The 24,155-nt window shown below is 31.8% G+C and overlaps 1 protein-coding gene across 2 annotated transcripts in view; it reads left to right on the top strand.

Moving 5' to 3' along the window:
* Positions 1 to 1,111: 1,111 nt before the first annotated feature.
* The window catches only part of LOC111029442 (C3 and PZP-like alpha-2-macroglobulin domain-containing protein 8), a 143,239-nt gene continuing 120,195 nt past the window's right edge, over positions 1,112 to 24,155 (top strand). For both annotated transcript variants that reach the window (XM_022308443.1, XM_022308442.1), the window contains exon 1: positions 1,112 to 1,214. The gene's annotated coding sequence lies outside the window, so the exon portion shown is untranslated. The remainder of the gene's footprint in view (positions 1,215 to 24,155) is intronic.

The raw sequence follows: 24,155 nt of genomic DNA, 5'->3' as shown, positions 1-24,155 counted from the left end.
ACTCCTGCTTTTTTTTTAGAGTAGGTGTTTAATTAACCCTTTTCATCTTATAAATGACAGCCCGTATGCTATAGTCGAAAGTCGTGGAGTGTCGTTGATTCGGTATGAGTGACACGTAATTTATTGCCGTCACTCTTCTAAAAATGGAACCCTTACATAATACACATATAGGACAAATCATAATTATTATTAACCGTACATATGTATAATAATATGTTCAACGTTTGACAAATTGAATAGGAACCTCAACGAACGTCGAGAAAACGATCATCGTCTGAACATGATTTCAACAATAATAATGATATAATATGGTTATTCAATGGTATTCAAAAAACATAATACCTATCGAATTTCATGAAATCACGTAATATAAATAATATTATATATAACTGAATAACATTGCTAGTTCGAATTTCGGATGAGGTACATCAAAAGTATCTAAAATTTGTTGAAACAATTAAAACTAATAAAACAAAAAAAAAATGTATAAAGCAATGTGTAACTAAACAATTTACAAAAAAAAAAACGGAGTTTTCATTTGAAAAATAGAAGTTTGTAATTTTGTATTGCCACACAACACTAGGTACTTAAGAAATACGAAAAATGTCCAGATTTTTATATGATGGTCCTTAAATATAGGTTTATTTCAAATGTTCAAAATTCAGAATTTGTATTAATTGTGTAATAAATTAAAAAATGGGGGTGAGCATGCTTGATGGATCACACATACATACACATTAATTATGTTAAGTTAGAGTACTCATATTGGGCAGGTTACGTATGCTGGCGGAAAATAATAATAATAATAATAATAATATATTTTGTGTACAAGTAGGACGGGGAAAGGGTACTTGGTGCAAAGGGGGTGGCATTGCGGGGACAAGGGGGATGGCGCGCGGCAGGCAGTATGAGCGGCGGAGAGCAAAAGGGTTGCGTCTGCGTGCGATCGCCACTACCGCCGACGACGACGCCAACGACGACGACGACGACGACGACGGTGGCGGTGGCGGCGGCGATCACATCCTCCACCCCCCTAGCGCCGCTGCCTCATCACCTCCACCCCGCCGCCACCCTTCCGTGTGGGGTGGTAAAACGCGATGCAGCCTGCCACCAAAATCACACACCGCTCTCGGAGTCTGTGACGGAATGACTTTTGGTACACCGACGCGCGTCCAGCTGCAGACTCATCTCCGTTGATACGACTTTGCGATACCGTAAGTACCTACTGTAATATTATTATTAATCATCACTATCAAATAATCCACAAGATATTGTGGGTGGCACGACGCGAACACTTTAGCAACGATATTAATAATTATAATAAAAATAATAGTATTATAGTGTTACTATGATAAATTGTAATCACCTACTACGTAATAGTCGTAAGGCTATCGGAACAGTACAATATTAAAATATGTTATCGTTAAGATTTATAAATTAAAACAAGCATAATAGTATATAGGTACGACCCACGAGGTGATCCATTTAATATCAGGCAAAACAACGATTTTTAAGAAAAATTATATTTTTGTTTGAAATTATGGTTTTTACTCTTTTGAAAGAAAATAAAGGTACATTTTTAATTTTATGTTGCGTAGCAGAATATTATTTGGAGTATTTAGATCAGTAAAAATCAAATTGTTGACACGTGGTTTGTTAGTTATATTCATTTAAAGTTTAAACGAATAGAGTAGTGGACCAATATTTTGTATTGGTCGTAGTGGAGGGGGGGATTTGGTGGGATGGAATATCACCACTTTTTATAATTCACATTTTCCATTTACTTATTGAGTACGACTGTTCAAGCCATTTATGAGAAGTATATAAACCATGAAAGGCATCCTATTACCACACCACTCTACTCATCTAAATGTTAAATACTTATAACTCATATACTGCTCATGTAAAATTCCTAAATTTCTCCAAAATTTTATGTTACTACTTCAAATGTATTCTGCTATAGAATAAGTAATTTCGCATGTCGTCGAATACAATTGAAATTATTATTAATTTTTAGAACATTTTGTTTTCTAACGATTTAAAATAGTGCTGGAAAACTATTTTCAAAAACGTAAATTATTTTTGAAATAATTAGTGTCTTACTTTAAATGGATCACCTTGTAAAGTTAAACGCAGTATCATTATATTATATTTATATTGTTTTATGTTAATCATTATGTCATAATATTTAATTATTTATTTATTTCGTAATGATAACGTTTGGTGACTACGCGAGAGATTGATGATAATTATATCTAAATACATAAGCAGTGTGCACTGACCAGACGATTAATAATAATATTTAGTAGTGACTACAGAAAGTGGAAGTGTTTTGCAGATAACGTAATAATTATTATAAATCTATGGAAATTGTAATTTTGACATTAGTTAACGACTCTATCTACAATAACGTTAACGTTACTCTCAAACACGTGCATAATACCAAATTTCCAATTTCTATCATAATGTCCTCATTAATTCAAAACACGTTTGAAAACTAATTGTATTTCGTTGTTCGGATGTAAACAAATTTTATTATATCATTATCAATTGCTCAGATGGCATGTGCTTAACATTTAAAAAGTATATAATAATATAGTATATTTTAATTGAATGAACTATTATAAGATACTTATTTGTTTTTAATAATACAATTTCCATTTAGAATGTGTATAATATATTTTTGGTAAATAAATTTGTACAGCTGAATAAATTGATAAGTAAAATATTGAAATATTATTCAATTATTCAAACCAAGTGTATATGTTAATAGTGAGTCGGAGTAGGTATAAGTATTACATATATAATGTTACATCGTTTGATTTTATATTATAATATGTCGCTCGGTTTAACAAACATACATTTGACAAAGTAAAGATTAAAATATATAAAGGATCTTTAGAATTTCTTTTTCTTTTTAATCTTTTTACTGTTTTATTTATACAGATTATTCTTCTGCCGGATTGGATTCTTTCAAATCGATAATATGAAATTGTTATTACGATGCTTATTTTATATTTTCCTACAATGTCCAACTGAATTATATTTCTACCTTGAAGTTAAATATTTCCAAGTAAAACTGCATTGAATATAAATTTAATATGGATCCTTATCTAATAGAATTTGATATTTCTGCTGCATCATCTTTGAAATCAGATATCTCACATCTAAATTAGAATTTCTTCGGAAACATTTTTTTATTTTTTTTTAAAAATTGACATTATGATCATTGTTAAATAATGAAAGAAGGAGAGCTCAGAGATCAATAAAAAAAATAATGAAAACAATTTCATTCAGATTTTATTAAAACGTTCGAAATTGATTAAAATCAATTAAGGATTGTTAATCCGTTTAACTTTGGAATTCATGTAATTATAACGGTGTTCGAATAATATTTATAGGAATATCAAATTAAATATTTTGAACAACACAAACATGTTGTGTTTATAGGTGGCAGGTACTTAGTTTTCAATAACGGTTCAAGTATACAACTTGTTAGGTAAACATGAGTTCAAATGATCATACTGAACACAATTTTGAGTCCATGTATGTATAGTACAGTTTCGTATCATATGCGTGTATTATAATTTAGGTGTGTACGGTTGCGAGCGAATCGTCGAAAATAATAATTACAATTATTTTCTTTGGTCAGGTTACGACTACAATGACCGTTACTAATCGTTTTCAAATTAGAGCAGACGTAGTCACAATAAAACTTATTTATATAGAGTCGACCTTGCTTATAACATTTTAGAATCGTACGTAACTTTCATTTTAGAGAATAAATAATATAAGCTCAGTTAAAATAATCGGACTTTACGTTATATTTTTTAAATATTATTTAACATAAGCCTAAACCCGTAAATACGAACTATTCGAGATGGTAAGAATGCCTATCATCACTGTAGGTAATAATAACAATAACAATAATAACTATAAATAATAATATTTAACTATTACTATTATAAATATTTATAATGCAAGGATACATTGTGCTAAAGAACTTTAACTCTTGTGTACTCGTGGGTTATGGTGAAAAACAATAATATAGTAAGATAAAAAAAAATAAAAAATAAAGAAGAGAGATCACTCACGTAGCACTGTTGTAGTAAATAATCACATCACATATAAGTTAGTTTTCACAGTCCAGGGGAAAAGGAATACAAAATAAACCATTAAATTACTCTACGCGTGCGCACACAGGCCTATATATTAATACAGATAGTGTAACTAGGCGTTATAATGAAAACAAGTCGCTTTGACCACAATATATAACACAGACGTGGTTTGCGGGAAGCCGAAAAAATAAAAAATAAATAGAGGCTTGTATATCAATTTCTTTGCTGCAAATTGCCTTGTCACGTCATGTTTACCACTCGTCATCTCGTGTACGTATACCTCGGCCCCCTGCAGCAGCAGTAGTGTCACTACACCGCCTTAAACCATCACACTTTATCACACCCACCCGCCCACTCTATTCCTAGCCGAACCATACTCGTAGCGCATCTTTTTGACGCTTTGTAATCTCGTTCGGAATGTTTACAGTTTATTAGTTTTCAATGTTATCGTTATTGTTTTTATTCGTGTTTTTTTTTTGTGTGGCGTATAGATATTTAACGTAGCAGATTTTTTTGTCGCGCCCGACCAGAATCCTCTGCGCGTTGGGCTATAAACCGTGATTAGTACGGCGAACAGCCGGCAGCATTAAAAACAAGATACGCTTAACCTTACCTTTTCGACATTTATTATACGAACAGCGATATCGAAAAATATCTCATCAGAAGTTGCATATATATTATACCGGAAATGTGGTTTTACATGTCGATAACCCGCAACGTTAATATTCAAAATCAATTCATTGGTTTTGAAACGATTTTCAGTCTACTAAATTGGTAACAAATCGTACTGTCAAACAGGATATTTAAGAAATAAAATATCCATATGGCATTCACAATTCCTCGTTCTTTATTTAATAATATAAAATGTTTCACTTCGTGACAACCAACTTATAACCGTTACCTTCGATATGACTTTTTCTTCTTTTTGTTCAACACGGCGGTTTGGATAGGCGATTTCGCTACACGTCTGTAGTGGGTTCGATTTGCCTACATGCTACTTGTGCCATGAACATTATTTTAAAATAAATTCTGAAATAACAGCAGGTACAAACTAAAAATCATACCAACAACTCCGGTCACTAGTTATCTATAGCATATTTTCTAAAAGATTAAAAAAGGTTAAATAGGTTTGCATCTCAACCATAAAATATATCATTATATTATTATTGAAACGACATCTAATATGTGCCGTCGACAGACAATCAAAAATAATATAAATATTTTTAATATGCATTATTATAAGCAATTCGACTTGATCTAAACAAAATTATCGGAATGACTAAAAACAATTCCACCGCTGATTTCATAATGGAATGTTGTAAACCAAACGACTGTCAACTAGACACTTGTCAATATTTTACTGACCTGTTCATAATGGTTGGAAAGCGACTGATCATTTATTATAAACGAAAAAAATTGTTGGCTCATTTTTTACCCGTGCAGTTTATTTATCTCAATGAAAACTTAACGAATCAATATTTACTTAAGAATACGGAAAAAATAAATTAGTTATAATTTAGGAACATAAAAGAATTATGATAATTAATTGGTAATTTCCACTGTAAAAAAAAATGACATTAAATATTATTTCATTTAAAATCTAATTATGAAAGAACGAAGTTGCATTAAACACAAAAAAGGAGTCTTTTTAGAGGACATGGAAGGATCACAATATTGTATTATAAAAACTGTTGACGATTATTGTTAATTTTTCTTTATAAAAACATAAAAAGGTATACTATTTGAATTTATGCTACCTACTCTGAACAACGACAAATGATGAACATCAAACAGTTGATTTGAGTTTTGTGATGTATGACTACATAATACCATATTATCATCCGAATGACAAAATATTACGACGATACTAAATATTTATTTTTGATTGTAAGTACATAATCGTAGGTTGAACGGATTTAATAGTCATTGTTATTGCTGTTACTATTATTATTATTATTATTATTATTTCTATTCATGCTGCAGCTGCTCAGTGATTATTATGTGCCACAAAATTTGATGAGTGTACCACCGTAAAATAAAGTATCGAGTAGGTGTATTATTCTGTTGAACAACAGAGGGTTGACTGTGTCGAAAACGCGACAGTAAGTTCTGAGTGGAATGTGGCAGGGGTGGCGTCTACCTAAGGGTGGATCACACAAGCACGGCAGCCGTCGCCGTATTATCGCTCGTAGTGTTTGTCGTGTCCGACACACTCGACGCGAGATGATCTATCTATAGTACAGACTATAGAGAGCTGTATTATTCTCGTAATTTTTTTCCCTCCTCAGCTCCGTTTTCTTTTTGCGTTTCGTCGGGAAGCGGTTCGAAAGGACTGGACCCCTAGCTTCAACACCTCGTTTTTTTCTCTTCCCTCAAACCCAGCATCGTTTGTTTGTATTATTTTATTATGCTTTTGATTTTTTTTTTTTACTATCGTAAATCTCCTCTTTTCTCGTCTCGAACACCGTGGTGGTTTCAGTTTTCGCATATTATACGAAAAGCCTCCCGACAGGTTTTTCGATAATAAATCAACAGAACAATAACTCACCCCGAGGCGTATACCTACACAGCAGAAGCAGTGGCGTTTCGGACCGCACGTCTCGTGTGCACGGCGCACACACGCACGTAGTTTCCGTATTATTATACACCTGTATTGTATATATTATTATTATAATACTATACGCGCCACACATACCTTTTGTGTTCGTTGTTCTAATTTTTGGGTTGTTCCCGATGGAGTCTAAAAGTACATACGGTTATATATTATCATATACACATATAATATATATATACCGACAACTCACGGTGGGTGCAGAGGTTTATTTTTCCACGTAAATACATACGTATATTGTTATAATGATAATAATAACTCAACCGTATATATAACGACCATCCGCCTCTCCACACACACACATACACACACACACACACACACACACACACACACACACACACACACCATATCAAAGTACCTCCACAGTAGTCTATACATACAACTTAACGTGCTCACTTACATGTTATCATAAAACAGTTAAACTAATATACCTAATTTTGATTATTTTTTTAATTTCTACTATACTAACTAAAAGCCATAATATCTTCTAATATTTACATTGTACACTGAAAAAATAAAACACTGATCATATTTGCAAAAAAACTTTGTTCATACGACAGTAATCTTGTTGCTATTCAGCTTACAATATATTTAACAAACCTGCAGACTAATTGGTAGAGTAGGCTGCTGATATGATAATAATATTCTAAGTGTCCATCTTGTATTATTAATGAGATCTTGTTAAATTTATATAATAATTACACTACTTTGAAGTATTTTCTAATGAAAATATAACTCCAGTAACAGTAGCAATATTACTATCGTTGTTTTCATAGTTAGTAATAACAAACTACAGTTTAAATGTTTAAATGATAACGTCATTATTGAATCAACAAACCATAATTTCCGTACTAATGAAGTCATTAATAAATTGACAGCGTGAATTACTCTTATTATAATAAATAGTCTTATTGAAATAACAATTATCTGGTCAGAATAATATAGTGCATACCTATTAAAGATATTCTTAATTAAATAATAACATTTTTTTTTTTAGCTACTAGTATAAACTATGATAGCTGCCATAGCTCAACAATTATATAGATAGAAATAGCAATTAAAATCGATACCAAAATAACTGCATATAAATTATAAAATAAATGTTTAATCTTTACTGTTGAAGTCATCGCCATAATAACAGCTTCTAAACTTATCGACAATTATCCACATAAAAATTACAACACCTTCACAGACTCCTTAAACACTATCGACAGCATTCTAATTACATTCCAAAGCATCGATATTGCCACCCACAGCATAAACAATGAAGAAATATTAAAAACTAAAACAAGAATGTCTAATTCATTTGGACACCAGGACATTGCACAATAAACGGAAACGAATTAGCTGGCCAATAAAACAGTATCTGAAGCCTCCAAACAAAAATGCAGGACAATATTAGATACCTACAAAAAATCACATAAAAACTAACACGCGGAATGGTAAAATCACTGGTTAAACCAAAAATAAATTATCAGAAATTAAACAAAACATAAATCCATGGCCACTACCAAAAAGATCTAGAAAAACCGAAATAATAATAAACCGACTGAGAATCAGCCATGCATTGTTTCTTACTGTACATTCGAATTATTAGTTCATGAGTTCTTAAGCTAAGGACATGGTCATTTCCCAAGATAAGTTAGAGTTATAAGAGATGTACTGGAGATCGGTGGTTTGAAAATTGTAGAGTTTACCAATATTATAAGCATTTTATAATTTTTATAACGGCCAGAGTATAATAAGTCTTAATATTATATCTATTTTGTATTTTACTTATATATATATCCGTAGCCATTAATATTGCATTTTTATTCTAACCCCATAAGTTTAGTCTTTCGAATAGATTGTAAAAAAAAATCAAACTGTCGATTAAAAATTAACAGTAACTAAAGGAAGGAGGTTATCTTATTTAAAAAAAAAAATTAACTCACATCGTCACATAGGACATTTCATTTTGAGAATATGGTCTTTGAGTATACTTCATACTTTCAAAGTCAACATTTGATCGCACACATACATATTTTTTAAAATTATATTATGGTGGGGAGGGGTGGAATTAGCAGCGTGCGGTCGTTTAATCAACACGAAGTATATCATAATATACCTATTATATATAGGTACTAGGACGAGTTAATTATAATATAAGTAAGGCGACCAAGTTTCATGAAATTCAGTACATTTTTTATGTGTATTATTATGAAATCTTGCGACAGTCGAGAAAATTCTTCGGGCTAGTGTATAAATGCTCGCGATTATTGGCGCGGACATAAAAAAAACAAAACACCGTTTGATTCGTATCGCGGAGCACGTCTGTGGAAGATCAATGGACAACATGACGCGTGTGAATATCGCGTACACTTGAAAAATAATATAACATGATGATGAATCATATATTTTTATAGTTATCGACATACTTCTGCTGTAGTGCAGCAGGTATATTGTTATTATTATTATTAGGACGTCACGCGTAAAACAATGTCCTGTATATGATGAAAACTGTGTGCAGCTCAGTCATTATTGCTGCAGACGGTAAGGCTGTACCTATACATTTTTTTCTCTCTCTCGGTCGGCTGGTCGGTCGGTCGGTGCATTAAACGACAGTTTTACTTCGGAAATTACACCGAGGAGTGAGCGTGTGTGTGCTACACTCGGTTTGAGTAATATATATACGTGCTATATTATATAAACATCAAGTTTTCAGAAAAATAAAATACGCGAACGGTGTTATGTAGTGCAAAGGACGAAAATAAAGACGCGAAGACAATACGTGTCGTACTACGCTTCATTATTACCATTATTGTTTTTTTTTACATTTTTTATTTTTTTTATATTAAAGACTTTATTTTCAGAAAAAAAAAATATGTTTACATTTTTATTTTCGAATCGCGCAGCTCGACACATTATACACGGCATTATGTTATTTTATATGCACCGGCGACAGTTCGACGAAACAGTCAAACAAGATGTTTTAATAACTACACGTCGCGTTCATAAAAGCTTACAATTTAAACGGTGTGACGGCGTAAACGGGTAAAATACAATAATACGAAGCGAGTGAGTATTAAAGTGACGGCTGGCGGTGGCCGGAAGTATGGAAAAGGCGAGTCTCGTGTCCAGAAAATAACATTTTATGAATATCACGAAGCAGGTATTGGCTCCGACGGTATGGTCATAATAGTATATTGGATAATAATGTAATACATTAATCGTTTATCCTACAATTTTCACTCCACGTTCGACTACGCATCTCGTTAATAATTGCAACTCTCCTATAGAGTGCATGTGACCATGGTGATTGAATATTGTTTCTGATTGAAAAATTACCAACAAAACGATTATAAATATTTAATGAAGGAAACGTTGACGACCACCTCGACGAGAAGACTGAGCGGCGCAACATTATTTATTCGATATTAATTATAAATCATTGCGTAATTTGCATACAAAAAAAAAAAACCATTATCGGCAGATGACTGCGTGGGTATTCGTCCATTAACGGCGGTTAACGTTTTGTTTAAAACGACGTCTATGCCGAGTGTGTTATGTCGTTTATATTAATTCAGTTTTTTAGATAACTGGAAAATTAAAAATATAAAAATCATCGTTATGAAAATAATTTTGTTCTTTAAATAATTTCCGATTTCACTAAGGTACCACACAATCTAGAAAGATATGTACTCTCAATAAATTATACACATGATGCCTGAGACAAATAATATAATATCGAATATAGTTATGTCAAATTGTTAGATATACATCAGTATATAGTATAAACTTGATGTAAAAAATGATAAATTATGTATATGCCTACACCATAATACCATTTTATAAATACAATATACCACACACGATTTGTTATACGACAACCGAGCTATTAAGATTATTATTATAAACGATGTATGATAATATAATATATCTATTCGTTTTTTTGTTAAATAAAATACGATAATAAATTATTTCTAAAAAAAAATATAGCTTAATTCGTTTGCCATGATAATAATTGTAACGAGGAATAACAATTAACATTAATTATGGTTTGACGACTAACAATAATTATTAGTGTTCGTCCTTGTTCAAAATTTATCGAGTACCAAACTCGGTGAATTATGCACGCATTCATATTATATAGCACCCCTTCTGTTCGTGAGTAAAATCGAGAAAGTGAAAAAAAAACATTTTATAACATTCTGTTTTTAATTGCCGTTTGAAAATTTATGTTCGGAGCAGGTATGCGAAATCCCATGTACAATTAGTTTCAGCCGTCCAAGTATAAATCATTATAATAATGTATTAACGCACTTACTTATCTCGTCGTATTATCGGTTTCACAGCACAGGATTATCAGAATTATCAGGAGGGTTCATACGGAGGCTCGACACCCTCAAATAATTATTTAACCTCTTTCAAGTTTGACGATTGTTATTACTTTACAGCTCTTGTAATAATATTATAATCGGAACGGTTTATTATTAATTTAAAATAGGGTGTATTTTAGTATGTTTTTAGAGCCAAAAGCTATTATATTTAGACCGAGATCCGTCACATTCTAGAAACAAAATCTTTTTTTTAATAAAAGATATTCAATGAAATGTTAGTCGTATTTTTTATTTTTTGTTATTTGTTATTGATAAAATGTGATTCTTCTTCTTAAAATATAAGCTTTTTTAAAGAAAAAAAAATTAAGAACCCGTAAAGGTCTGCCGAATCACTGCGACTATCCATATTATGTACTGCATGGCCGCGGCCGGCGACTTGCGGTGTAAACGCAACGGCGATGTCGTTAAAATAAATACACCGCATATGTGCGATAAATATATCGCACTCGGTCAGGTAGGTGAATATTATATGCAGATACCATCGTGAAAGCGGATAATGTTCAGAGTCGAGTTCAATGCAGTCGAAACGCATTTTTTCAACTGTATATGTATGATATTGTATATTATTATATTGTTTCCGGGGTGGTATATCGATTGAACTCGAAAATAAAAATAAAACGTAAATAAAAACGTTTTCCATCGAACCGTCCGAAAACAACGCTTGCAGACACATAATATATATATACATATATACAGAGCGGCATACCACGTTTCGCAGTTTTCCCTACACGCTGACCCTACGAGAACACACGGCGACCCACACTGTATGTGCACACGCTGCGTGCTTGTGGGTTTTTTTTTCGTCACGGGTGGAAAAAAACCCAACCGAAATCCCTCGAGTGCTTGCTTATGGCTCTTCGGTGACGGTTTTTTCCGCGTGCGAGAAAATTCGTTCATTTCGTATACACAGTTGAAATATACGTAGGTATTACATTTATGATATGTATATATATATATAGCACTGTCCGGCGTGTTTCTGTTGACGAAGCGTTTCCTGATTTATTTTGGCCAACACATTTCGTCCATTTCGCGTGGACGACTGATGGAAAAAAAAAATTGTACACATCGATCAGTGACGATCAGTCTGACAGTGTTCCCACACACACACACACACTCTCACACACACACACACACACACACACACACACACACACACACACACACACACACACACACACACACACACACTCTCAAGCGCTCACGTGGAACACGCGACTACACTGCTCGAATTTCGATAATAATTTCCGTTGCTCCGTTCCAGGCCACGCATGACGTCCGGATGTTTGCACTGAACGTCCGTCGCAATTTGCAGATCGCCATGATATTTTATCTGAAAATTAATGTTTACAGTCCGAACCAAACAAAAACGTTCCCAATATGTACGTCAAACGTAGAACATCAGTAGAGTTGTTCGACGCGCAATATATATTTTCGTATTTTATTCGAAATCGATATCATAGTCATATAATTTAATATCTTAGTGTTCAATTCTGCAGTTGTCAGTATATGATGTATATTATTCACAATAATAATAATATTATAAGCGTTTGAACATTTTGTCCCGACGGCAATAAACGACAAATACGACCCTGTCGTCTCCGTATCAGAGTCCATTGTGTAACACACTACTGTAATACGCTCGTGATATAATAATAATATATATTATTATATAGTATTGCATCGTAAATACTAAATGGAAAAATTTTATATTTTCCTTAATAAACGCAATCGAAAATGTCGTATACTGCGTTTACTGTAAAACGCCTGGCTCACGTGTGTATGTGTATGTGGCCGACCCGAGGTGTACGTTTGTTTTATAGACGCCGTGACACTTTTATTGCATTGCTGTACATTGCTGATGTCTTATATAAAATATTAATGATACACACATATATATATATATATGTGTGTGTGTGTGTGTGTGTGTGTGTGTGTGTGTGTGTGTGTACACTGAGGAGTTTATGGTTGAACCATGATTGCAATATTATAGTATTAATTTTAAAAGAATTAATTAGTTCTTAAAATGTACAGTTTGGATGAGTGGATTATTCCGTTAATATTCTACTTCTGAGTTCTGACTATAATTATACCTAGTCTACTCCACTCTACTTATCTTTTTTTTCTACATTTTTAATTGGATTATGCAGTCCATACTTTTGTTACGTGGTGAGACTGTAGCAGTACTTATAGGTACTCCACTTGACTGAAATTTAAAATATACTAGTCCTTAATAATGGTTTTGAAAAAATATAATGTAGTATGTAGATGTAATTTTGGGTCCATTATTTATGATATTGGGTCCACGATTTTTAAAAATGATTAAATATATTGATGGATTAATATGAATTATTAAAATTTTCAAAACACAATGGCAGCCCTCATATATTCCAAACTCGAGTTAAAAACTCAAAAACTACTCGTTCAAATTTTGATTGTAAAATCTTTAAATATGCAGGAAAATAAATAATTTTCAGTAGCTGCCTATCGAAGGTTCTCATTCGAAAAACAACAGAAGTTTTTATTTCCTCAGAACACTCCTTGAGGTGTACACAAAACATCGAGAATTAAAAAATATTGTCTTGAGACATATTTAAAAATGATAAAAATCAGTTGTAGAATATCAGCACGGTTTAAGGAAAAATACTACGTTAATACCACACCGAAAAAATACATAAAATATATTTAGATTTATATGTGACATACTCGTATTTGACTCGGAGCTGCGGGATGTATTACTTTTTAGCAGTACACGGATACAGCTTAAAAAGTGAAAGAAAATTAATTTTTTTCTCCGCTGTGGTTTTCCAATAAAATGGATCCGACGACGACGGCGACGACGACGACTACGACTACTACAAGACATACGACATAACACACACTGCTATAATAATGCGTACATGTAATATGGCGTGTATGATATATATGTGAAAGTATTTCCGAAAACGATCATCTGGTCGACATACCGCTTGTCCGCAATACAAGTCATGGAGTTGCGTATAATACATGTATTACGTGTGTAATCAGCCGTTCGGAATATCGGCGAAACGCACTCGGAGAATTCGCGGTGGAATTCTCGAACGCTGTTGTCGAAAATCGTTTTCCATTCTCTGTACAACATGTAGAATCATAATATACAAATAGAACCGTTTCATTCGACCCGACGAATTCCTTTTGGTCGTTTCGAGTGTGCGCGTGTATATTGAGTTATTTCATATTTGTACCGACGTACGTGGCATAATATGATTTTCATAAAAATATTAAATTATTATTGTTATTGTACCCGTTGATATTTTATACGCCACGAAACATCATAATAAACCGCGTCGAGTGGTATTTTGGACGACAAGCAGATAGAAGTACTATCCGATTAAACATTTTTTTATCTTAAAATCTCATTTTAGGCCAATCATAAGGGTACCTATACTTGTCATCTAAGATAAAAATAATATATTGACCCATCAGTATGTAAATATATTATTATCTAGATACATACAATTTCGCTGTTCTCTGTATAGCTATCATTTTGATTAATTTTTTATTGCTTTTCATTTCGTCGGATGACCTCAATGTGTTATCCTCAAATAAAATATTATTATTTAATACATCCATTCTGAAAATAAATGTTTATTGTTTGTGTTTATATTATTTTTGTGTTGAAAACTTTAAATTTTACTATAATCCGTATTCTACGCGGTTTATCGTTGATAAAAATAATTATTATTTTGCTTGCATATAAAATATACTACTTTTATAGATTATTGTAGAAGTTTAAGAAAAAGTATAGCTGAAGAGAAAAAAAAATATTTTTGGTATATACATATAAATCTAGGAATGCACTCGGCACGTGTTCACCCACGCTTATTTAAACTGTTATTAATTTTAAATATTATTTATTTAAAAATATTGTTGTTAGTATTTATTTGTATTGTTGTCTAATTAAAATATTAACTTGTTTCTAAATATATTAATGCATATTTCGATATTTGTTTATGATGCTATCATCGATAGTTCTATCATCTAGTTATTTTTTTGTTTATAAAGCTTTCGTTGCTCGGTTTTATTTTATTAATTAATTTGTCTACTATTTTAATACTACTAAAAATAATTATTAATTAATTGACATTGTTTAAATATTAACAGCACTATTGCGAGGTAGGTTTTTTATTATATCTGACTTAGTTTGCTTACTTCCAACAGGGCTTTTGTTTCATGAAAACATTTGAAATGTTTTGTTCCCAACCAATAGGTACTAGAGTAGTTATTATTATTTTCATTAGTTTGATGGATTATTATGATGTACATTTTTATAAAACTACTAATAATAATACCATTCCATTAAAACAACATAATATAATATTGTATGCTTACCGGGAGGTGGAGGGAGGGCTGCAAATGCAATTTTATTGATCATAATTTCAGCCATTCATCAATATACCATTATTATTATTGCACAATTTTATTACATTACATTTCCATCCCATGAACAATAAGATGTATATCACGTTTAAAGTCTCGAGAAAATATGTCAAATGTTCTAGAACAAAGAACATAATAATAATAATAATAATAATATATTATGTATATTAATGAAATACAACACGTTCGTAATCGAGCTTTTGCCGGCTGAGTTAGTGGGTTGTTTCTATTTGCTCACATTTTTTATACACTCAATGGCACGGTGTATTATTATACATAATATATTATTCGAGCGATCCGATCGTTTTTTATTATTACTATTATTATTATTTATCGCTTTTGAATAGTGTATTATATTATACTATTGATTTAAAATGTACTTCAATTAAATGCACACGGACGACGTGGAGAGAAAATATATATCAGGCTATTTATGGTGGTAGTGTAACCACTCAGTGGTGTTTTTTTTTAACTTCTGGACCGCTGAAACTGCAGTGTACTCAGAGAGACGAAACGTACCTAAAGGGCGGGAAACTAATAGAGTTTAATGAAGCAGAAACTCGATTACTAAAAAGAAAAAACTCGTTGGCGTCTCGTAGGTACGCCGCTGCGCAGTACTCGCGATTTTTTCGGAAAACTTTTCGATTACATCTCTCCCCGACTCCCCTTAGTAGTTATAACGCTCAGGCTAATCAAGTCTGGGATGTCACCAAGGTACGATGCCTCCTCTTACTCCTCCACTCCCCCACCCACCCGGCGAAAGTCCCACAAAAGAATAAATAAAGTTACGGCACGAGAGTATTGTAATTTAAAGTCAAAATAATGACGTATTTCCGCGGGGACAGCCGAGGGATAACACAAAAACGCTGTATTCCGACCGGCCTAGAAAATATGTGTTCCGCTCTCGTATTTCGGTTACGAGAGAGTGCGAAGATGGGAGGGGGGGGGTGCTAGGAGTTTTGCACCGACGAGGAACTTTTACGGACGACAAAACGTTTGTGGTCGTAGCTTGCACGTTTTTCGTTTGATCAAATCGATTTCCATCTCTCGAGACTCTGTGCGACTACCTTCACTTCCCCCTAGCAGCATACTCCTCAAAACCTAACCCACACTCCGATTGTTCCATTGTCGTCGCCCCCATTGAATGTTATTTTATTGCCACGTCCGGAATCGAAGAATACAACGCGTTTGTAGGTATAAAGAATCGTATACATGTATATAGAAATCAAACCGAAGCCGTGTCAGTGTGAGTGGTAAAAAAAAAGCAGAAGGTCCGGAGATGTTTATCAAACCGCCTTTTCCACCCTTATTACATGTCGTCCGTTCTTCGCCGTGAATCTTATCGCCGACGATAAACCGCAGTGTAGTGATGAGGACAGCCTTTTCCTCCGTTTCAGCCATAACCCTCTCGGAAATCCCTCAGTTTTAATTCCTAAATATCTTGAGCTTCGGGGTAGATATCTCGTCCGAAAAGGCCACGTCCGTATCTTAAAAGGATTAGGCTGCACAATTGTTGTCATGGACCATGGGTATCGTATACATACGTTAGATTTTAACTCGTCATAATTCGATTTATTTTGTGTATAGAATAATTACTAAAACTCAAAATAAAGTTTTCAAGTACCTAATTAATTTATTGGTTTGATTGTTCTAAAATCAATATATTTTTTTATAACGCTCTACGTATATGCACTCGTTTTTCAGCCAACTTTTATAAGCACCTTTTCATCAACAAACAAAAGTAAAACATTTTAATAAAAACCCTAAAAACTACTTAATTTAATAGAAAAAAAAAATGTGATTATATTATTTTAGATAATTATATAAGAATACAATTTAAGTAGTTTTTCTTCTCCAATTTTCGGGGTCATACTGCAGGATTGACGGTATAAATGATTGAATATTTTTTAAGCTTTGAATTTGATTCATTAAATGTAAACAAAATAAATAGTTATAGGACGAGCAAAGATGCAATGCACTTGTGTATAATATATAATGTATAGTATTATAGTATACTCTATAAATCCGTGATGACCATGTCAAGAATTTCGTGGAAACTTCCTTTTAAAAATAATGGTATGCCATTCTAACGCACTTATTTCTCTCTATTTTTCATTTTTTTTTTTTATACATGCAATACGGATGCACCGGTACTAAATGATCCCGACTCCTTTGTTTCGAGTGGTCCACGTATGAATTGTACGCTTGCAGTGTGTGTGTGTATGTGAGAGGGTAACGCGGTGAGGGGCTAAATCACGTTGGTATTTTTTTTTATTATTATTATTATATTTCTTTTATTAGATGAACTCGAATAATAAACTCAAAAATTAACTGCTATACGGAAAATAAGTACCCACTCGATTATTTTATGAGTGCGCACTCGCGTCTAGGATTTTTTTTTTCACTCGTGTTTGAAGAGTCAAATCGTGATCTTTTTTTCAAACGTTCGCATATATAGAACTTCGGAAAATATATATTTATTCAAACACAAATCCTTAGTGTATACACTATTTTTATTCAATAGACAACTACTGCAATGACGTGCTGCTTATACATTATACATACACTTTAGACTTGCATGCAAATAGTGTTTGTATTTTAAACACACAATTATTATTATAAACGTTCGATAAGAAAACAAACCAATACATCAATAACAATTTAAATTCGATTTTGACGTCCTCGCGTTTAAATCGTATACGGATAATTACACACATTTTGGTTAAACGATTATAATACTTTTATACATGATGTAATAGATAATAAAATGCATTAATTGTTTTTACATTTATTTAGATTGCTTTAGAGTTTAGAATAGTGTTTTCGCATACACTAGCAAAGGCTTTTCAATACGGATATTAAAATTTATGGCATATTACTATTTAATTTGTTTTTCCCGGATCAATGTTTTGTATCGGGGATATATGAAATACATTTTATTTGAGTATTTACGGGTAATTAGTAATGTGATTGGATTCAATTGTTTGAATTTTTATTTCTCGAATAATGTAATACCTATAGCACCTTCCCTGCCAATAATTTTTGGGACTAATTTTATCGATCAAACGAATTGAGTCTTGTAACTTTATTAATTTAAGATTTAATCTTATTTTTATCTTTGTACAAATTCCATATATATATATTAAATACAGACGAATAAATTGATCTCTAACTTGTGCACCGCCACGTTTAAAACTCTGATTTGTTAAAACATTTTCAATTAGCCCCTCCCATCGTCTAATTTAGGCTTTTGATGTACATTTGTCTCTGATAGGCTGCTGAATTTGCGATTAATTTAAACTGTATACAACATTTAGCCGTTATTGTAATGATTGTAATTTCTGCCACCTAATAAAATATAGAAAATTAAACAAATATTTTTAGTGATCGTAAGGAAATACAATGATAAAGTTTACAACAAAATTAATAAAACTATAAGATGCTCGATGAAGTGAGACATTGTTTGAACAATAATTTTAAAGCATAGTGTTTGTGTTGTTAACAAGGCAGTCGTTGAAATTTCGAAACGAATTTCTATACGTTGACTATAAACATAAACAAAACATCTTTATTTTGTTTAGTGAAACCAAGAGGTATTTTTGCTTTAGAAATTCTGTTGTTTAAATTTATAAATAATAAACCAATTTCATATATTTGTATAGGTACATTGCTTTTACTACATATAGGTATAATATGTATCATGGAATTTAATAAACTATTGTTTTGTGTTTATTTAATATTATCATATAATAAGTATGCGTGCTACGTTAAGACGAATAAGTAAATAACAATAATGTTAAGGCTTTATTACAAATGTTTAATGTTTATATTATACATAATATATATATATATATCTCAAAAACAAATAATTTAATAATTATTAATTCAAAGTCATGCAGATCTTGTTTAATTCTAGATGGAATATTAGAAATTCTCAAGATTATTAATTTTATTCTGACTCAATGGGTATGATGGTACATTTTTTTGGGTTGAAAACTATGGAACGCGTTATTAATTATAAGTGAATCATTTATTGTGAATCTACTAACATTTGAGAAAAAAAAGTTTAAGTTTTGAAATGAAAACAAAGGAAAGAAAGTTTTGAAAAGGTGTGAAATCTGAATAATTTTGATTGGGCCGCATTATGCTTTGTAATAAAAAAACGTACACGTCCTAAGCATCTCGTTTAAGCTCTACTTAGTCCCGTCCACCTTACACCATCACGTAATGTTTGCACGTGTTTATTTTGTCAACCGCCGTGTTAACTCGACGGCGTCTGCTGTTTAATGCATATATGTACAGGATATACCAAAGCCACTAAAATGTCTTAAACGTTTATGAATAAATAAAAATATATTGATTTACCTTTTTTGTTTACTTTATTCTGAAATAAAATCAAATATTTAAATGAATCAAACGCCATCGTCGTTGGAAATTATTTTTTCACTAGATACCAAGATGCGTTTTTATTATTTTAAAACAATGAGACACTGCCCATGCAAACATTTTATAGTATATTATAGCAGCACTAAATATGACGTGTTCCTATATTTGAATAGATTAAAATATATTTGTTTTCAGAGTTTATATTATTTTATATTCGATGAAAATATATTATTGGTAATAACTAATAATACAATAAAAATATGCATTTGATAACGTTTTATTACAGCTATATCATAAAGTATAATGGACACTGACGTGGTTTGTTTTCACGTAAAATATGTACAGCCAGTCAATAATTAATAATGTTGATGTATCAAATTATTATACTGTGCGTATTATATTTCACACGGCGTCTTGTATAGGCAATTTTGATACTCCACCGTCATCGTTTTTATTTACATATAATTATTGATATAATACAATATTATTCTTTATTATTTGGGTATTCTTATAATACTATTTTTTAGTTTTATTCAACGAAGTTAAAGTTATACGTTTATGAATCGTAAATAGGTGTCATCCTGCAATATATAAATTATAAACGGATTATCGTAGCACTGAAAATAGTACGCTTTAAGGGAAGTATAAAATATAGGCGCATACGGTTGGGTTAGGCAATATAATAGTATCATAATAATATGATGATATCAAATATAACAATAATGAATTTATAATCAAAATATAATATAATACCGTCCTAGCAAAATCGGAGTCAACATAATATGTATATCAACCAACAACCAGTAATTAATATAAAACATAGACAGTTAGGTACGTTTGTATGGAATGCCACATTGGAATGCTGAATTTTGTTTAGTTATAAATTATGATAAATCTTCTTTATCACTGAAACTACAATGATTAAAAATATATATTTAATATATTAAAATATAATAATATACATATAAATTACACTCATATTTTCATATATTTTAGTGAACGATAAACAAACAAATAAACAACGTTGTTACATGTTGATATTGTCTTGGGAGTGGTGAGTACTCAAATTGAAGAGGGTACCGAGGGACGATACTATTCCACTATTATCTTAAACTGCTACTCCCCTAATAATTATTTTTATTGGGAAATTACATTTTTTGTAGAATATTTTTTGGGCAGAAACATAAATTATTTTTGTATTTTGTATTTTGTGAAATTTTATTTAAACAACATATTCTAATTAAATGATAATATTATTATGATCACAAGATATGAACTATTATTATGATAACGAGACTAAATAAGGTAGACCATTTATATATTCACGAATATATTTATTACTATCATCAACCTTGTTTTCAATTATCATTGTAATATATTTTGACTGTTTAAATGTAAATCTTTAACATCCAAAAAATAATAAACATTGTTTAATTAGATTATAACCATTTATGTTTTGAACCTAGGTAAAAATTTGGTGTGTCTATAATCTGCATATACGATCGTGTATTAAATAGTTATAAAATATTTTTATTTAAATAACTACACTGTTGATAATCTACTGTATCTACAATAGTGAACTGTTGCCACTGCCCCCCCCCCCCCCCCCGGCTCCGTGTTAATTAATAACAATGTTACATGTTGTGTACCGTTAATTAGTGCAGGGTTCCAATACTTTATTTTTTTTGTTCCAATTCGAGTTGCATGTTTGCCCGTATAATGACATACAATAATATTATCTATGTTTTCCGATTAATTAACACCATGCGAGCATCGGACGAAAATACACCGTTACGCGACGTGTTAAACGGTTAATGGCGAATGCGTATGACAATAAACGTCATACGATATGACTCATATCCACCAGTTTTAGTGTTATGACGATAACAATATTAAAATGGCTTTAATAACAGCAGATAGCTAGAGTGCGATTGTAACGATATCATTATTGTTATTACCTATATCTGCACACGCGTTATGCGTATAAAACGCATTACGGACGTGGATATCGCGACCATCGTCACACCCGCCTACACCGACGCCCACACGCCACTGTTACTGTACCCAAATTGTATATATTATAATATACCTACATGTTACACAGTGCGTCGTTCGTTGTTTCCTTCCGCCACACAGGTTGTGTTTTAATTAACTCGTTTTGTATGCGACGCCGAGGCACCTATCCCTGTAATATCATCCCCCAACACTTTTCCGCCCTATGCCCCAATGTCACACTCTCTGTTCGTGCATATCTCTCTCACCCTCGCTCTCTCTCTCTCTCTCTCTCTCTCTCTCTCTCTCTATCTCTCCCTCTATCTCGGTCTCTCTCCCTCCCTCTCTCCCTCTCTCTCTCTCTCTCTCTCCGTGAGTGCGTATGTGTAACGCGTATGATGTGTCTATCTCTCTCGCTATCGCCACGCCGCCGCCGCCACCACGGTGTTTCCGGCTTTACATTGCTATTATCAAAAGCTATTACGAAAAGCGAACTCCCTTTATCGGCCGAGTTTTTACAGCCCATTCTATATCCATGTGTATTGTGCGTGTAAAAACTGCATACGCCGTGCGAACCGTCGGTAAAAAAACGAGAAATTATAACTCGTTTTTACGATAACAATATATTATATCATTTTATAGCTGTCGCGCCCCGCGAAATAACGGCAGCACTATATAAGCAGCAGTAGTTGCGGCCTATTGTTTTTATTAGGTATTTTCAATAAAACCGTTTCTATCGTATTACTTCGAATGGTTTATTTATACATAATATATTATATACCAAACAACTTAACATTTTATACTGCGCCTTATGTTAATAGTGTGTATACAGAGTGTAACAGAAATAACTAACTAAATCATTTTGTTCATCTATATTTTTAAAGAACCTACAATTATTATGGTTAGTCATAATTGTTCTAATTGTTTTTTTTTAAATTAATTTTTTACAAGTTAATAACTAAGTTATTTAATTACAGTTGTTAGTTCTTTCGGTCACGATCTGCAAAATATAATATTATGTAACATATTTTATGCCATGTAGACACCCATGCGATGTGCATGTTTCATATTATATTATCTACGGTAACGTTATAAAAACTGAGAAACAGAAATAGAAACTCACGTACCAATAAATATTACAGCAGTTTAATGTTTAATAGGAATACATGTAGACTTGAAATAAATTAAGTTACAGTATATTATAATATAAGGTAATATTTTAAACATGAGATTATTTAATTTGTCCGTTTATTCAAACACTTAGCTTAAAAATTAGCCATTGAAATTCTACACAATGGATTCAACTATAAAACGTTCAGTTAATCAATAAAAACTATATTATTAGAAATATGTTATTTTTTTTAAGATTGATAAATTATAGATATGCAATTTTAAAAATAAGTTTGAGTTTATGCATAACACTTTAAATGTATATATTTATATATATGAAAACTAGTTGTGTTAGATTAAAATAGATTAAAATACAATTGTAAGTACTGTTTTTGTGAGAACTTCAAGTTTACATTTGTGTACATTATCTTAGGGTAATAAATTTAAAAAAAACAACACACTATTTTCCGTCTACAACATCCAAAATTCCAAAATAACTAATGTATCTCTGACAATGCCAACCATAAAGTGTTGGCATTCAAACTTCTTTAACTCGAGTTTTATTTTGTTAAGTTAAAGTTGTTATGAATAGTTACATTTATAAACAAGAATTTAAAATACTCCTAAGAATTAACGCTCAATAAATTCGATAACCCTTTCTGAGCTATATTGACTCGTTCTGACGACTGACGAGTATACTATTTAAAGTAAATATATTTTAAAAATCGAAAAACCAGAATTCGAATAACTTCATTATTAAATGGAAATACGGTTGTAAGGATATTTAGTGAATCACCCTATTTATCTGTTATAATATTTGACTTCTTTTCCTACAATGTCTGCAATGAAATTAAAATTAATTTATCATATTTGAATCAGAATTTTGAGAGAGAAAGAGAGATTGAGTGGCAGAGAATATTGGGTGGTATTCTTGATTTCTCTAAATCCTGCAAGTGCGTTCAAACGACGACGGAAATGATAATAACAATATAATACGTTTAAAATTAAGATAGTACTCTCGCGAAATACAGAGTTTGCAAAATATATTATAATTATACAAGCCGTATTCACAGTGACTCGTCATTGTTTTTTTCTACTTTTCATTACCCCGACGTTCATAGCTTCTCATCTGGGGGGGGG

The sequence above is a fragment of the Myzus persicae genome, unplaced genomic scaffold (genome assembly GCF_001856785.1).
Source record: "Myzus persicae strain clone G006 unplaced genomic scaffold, MPER_G0061.0, whole genome shotgun sequence".
Taxonomy (NCBI): Eukaryota; Metazoa; Arthropoda; class Insecta; order Hemiptera; family Aphididae; genus Myzus; species Myzus persicae.
The sequence above is the reverse complement of the archived record's forward strand: the minus strand, read 5'-3'. Positions and strand labels throughout refer to the sequence as shown.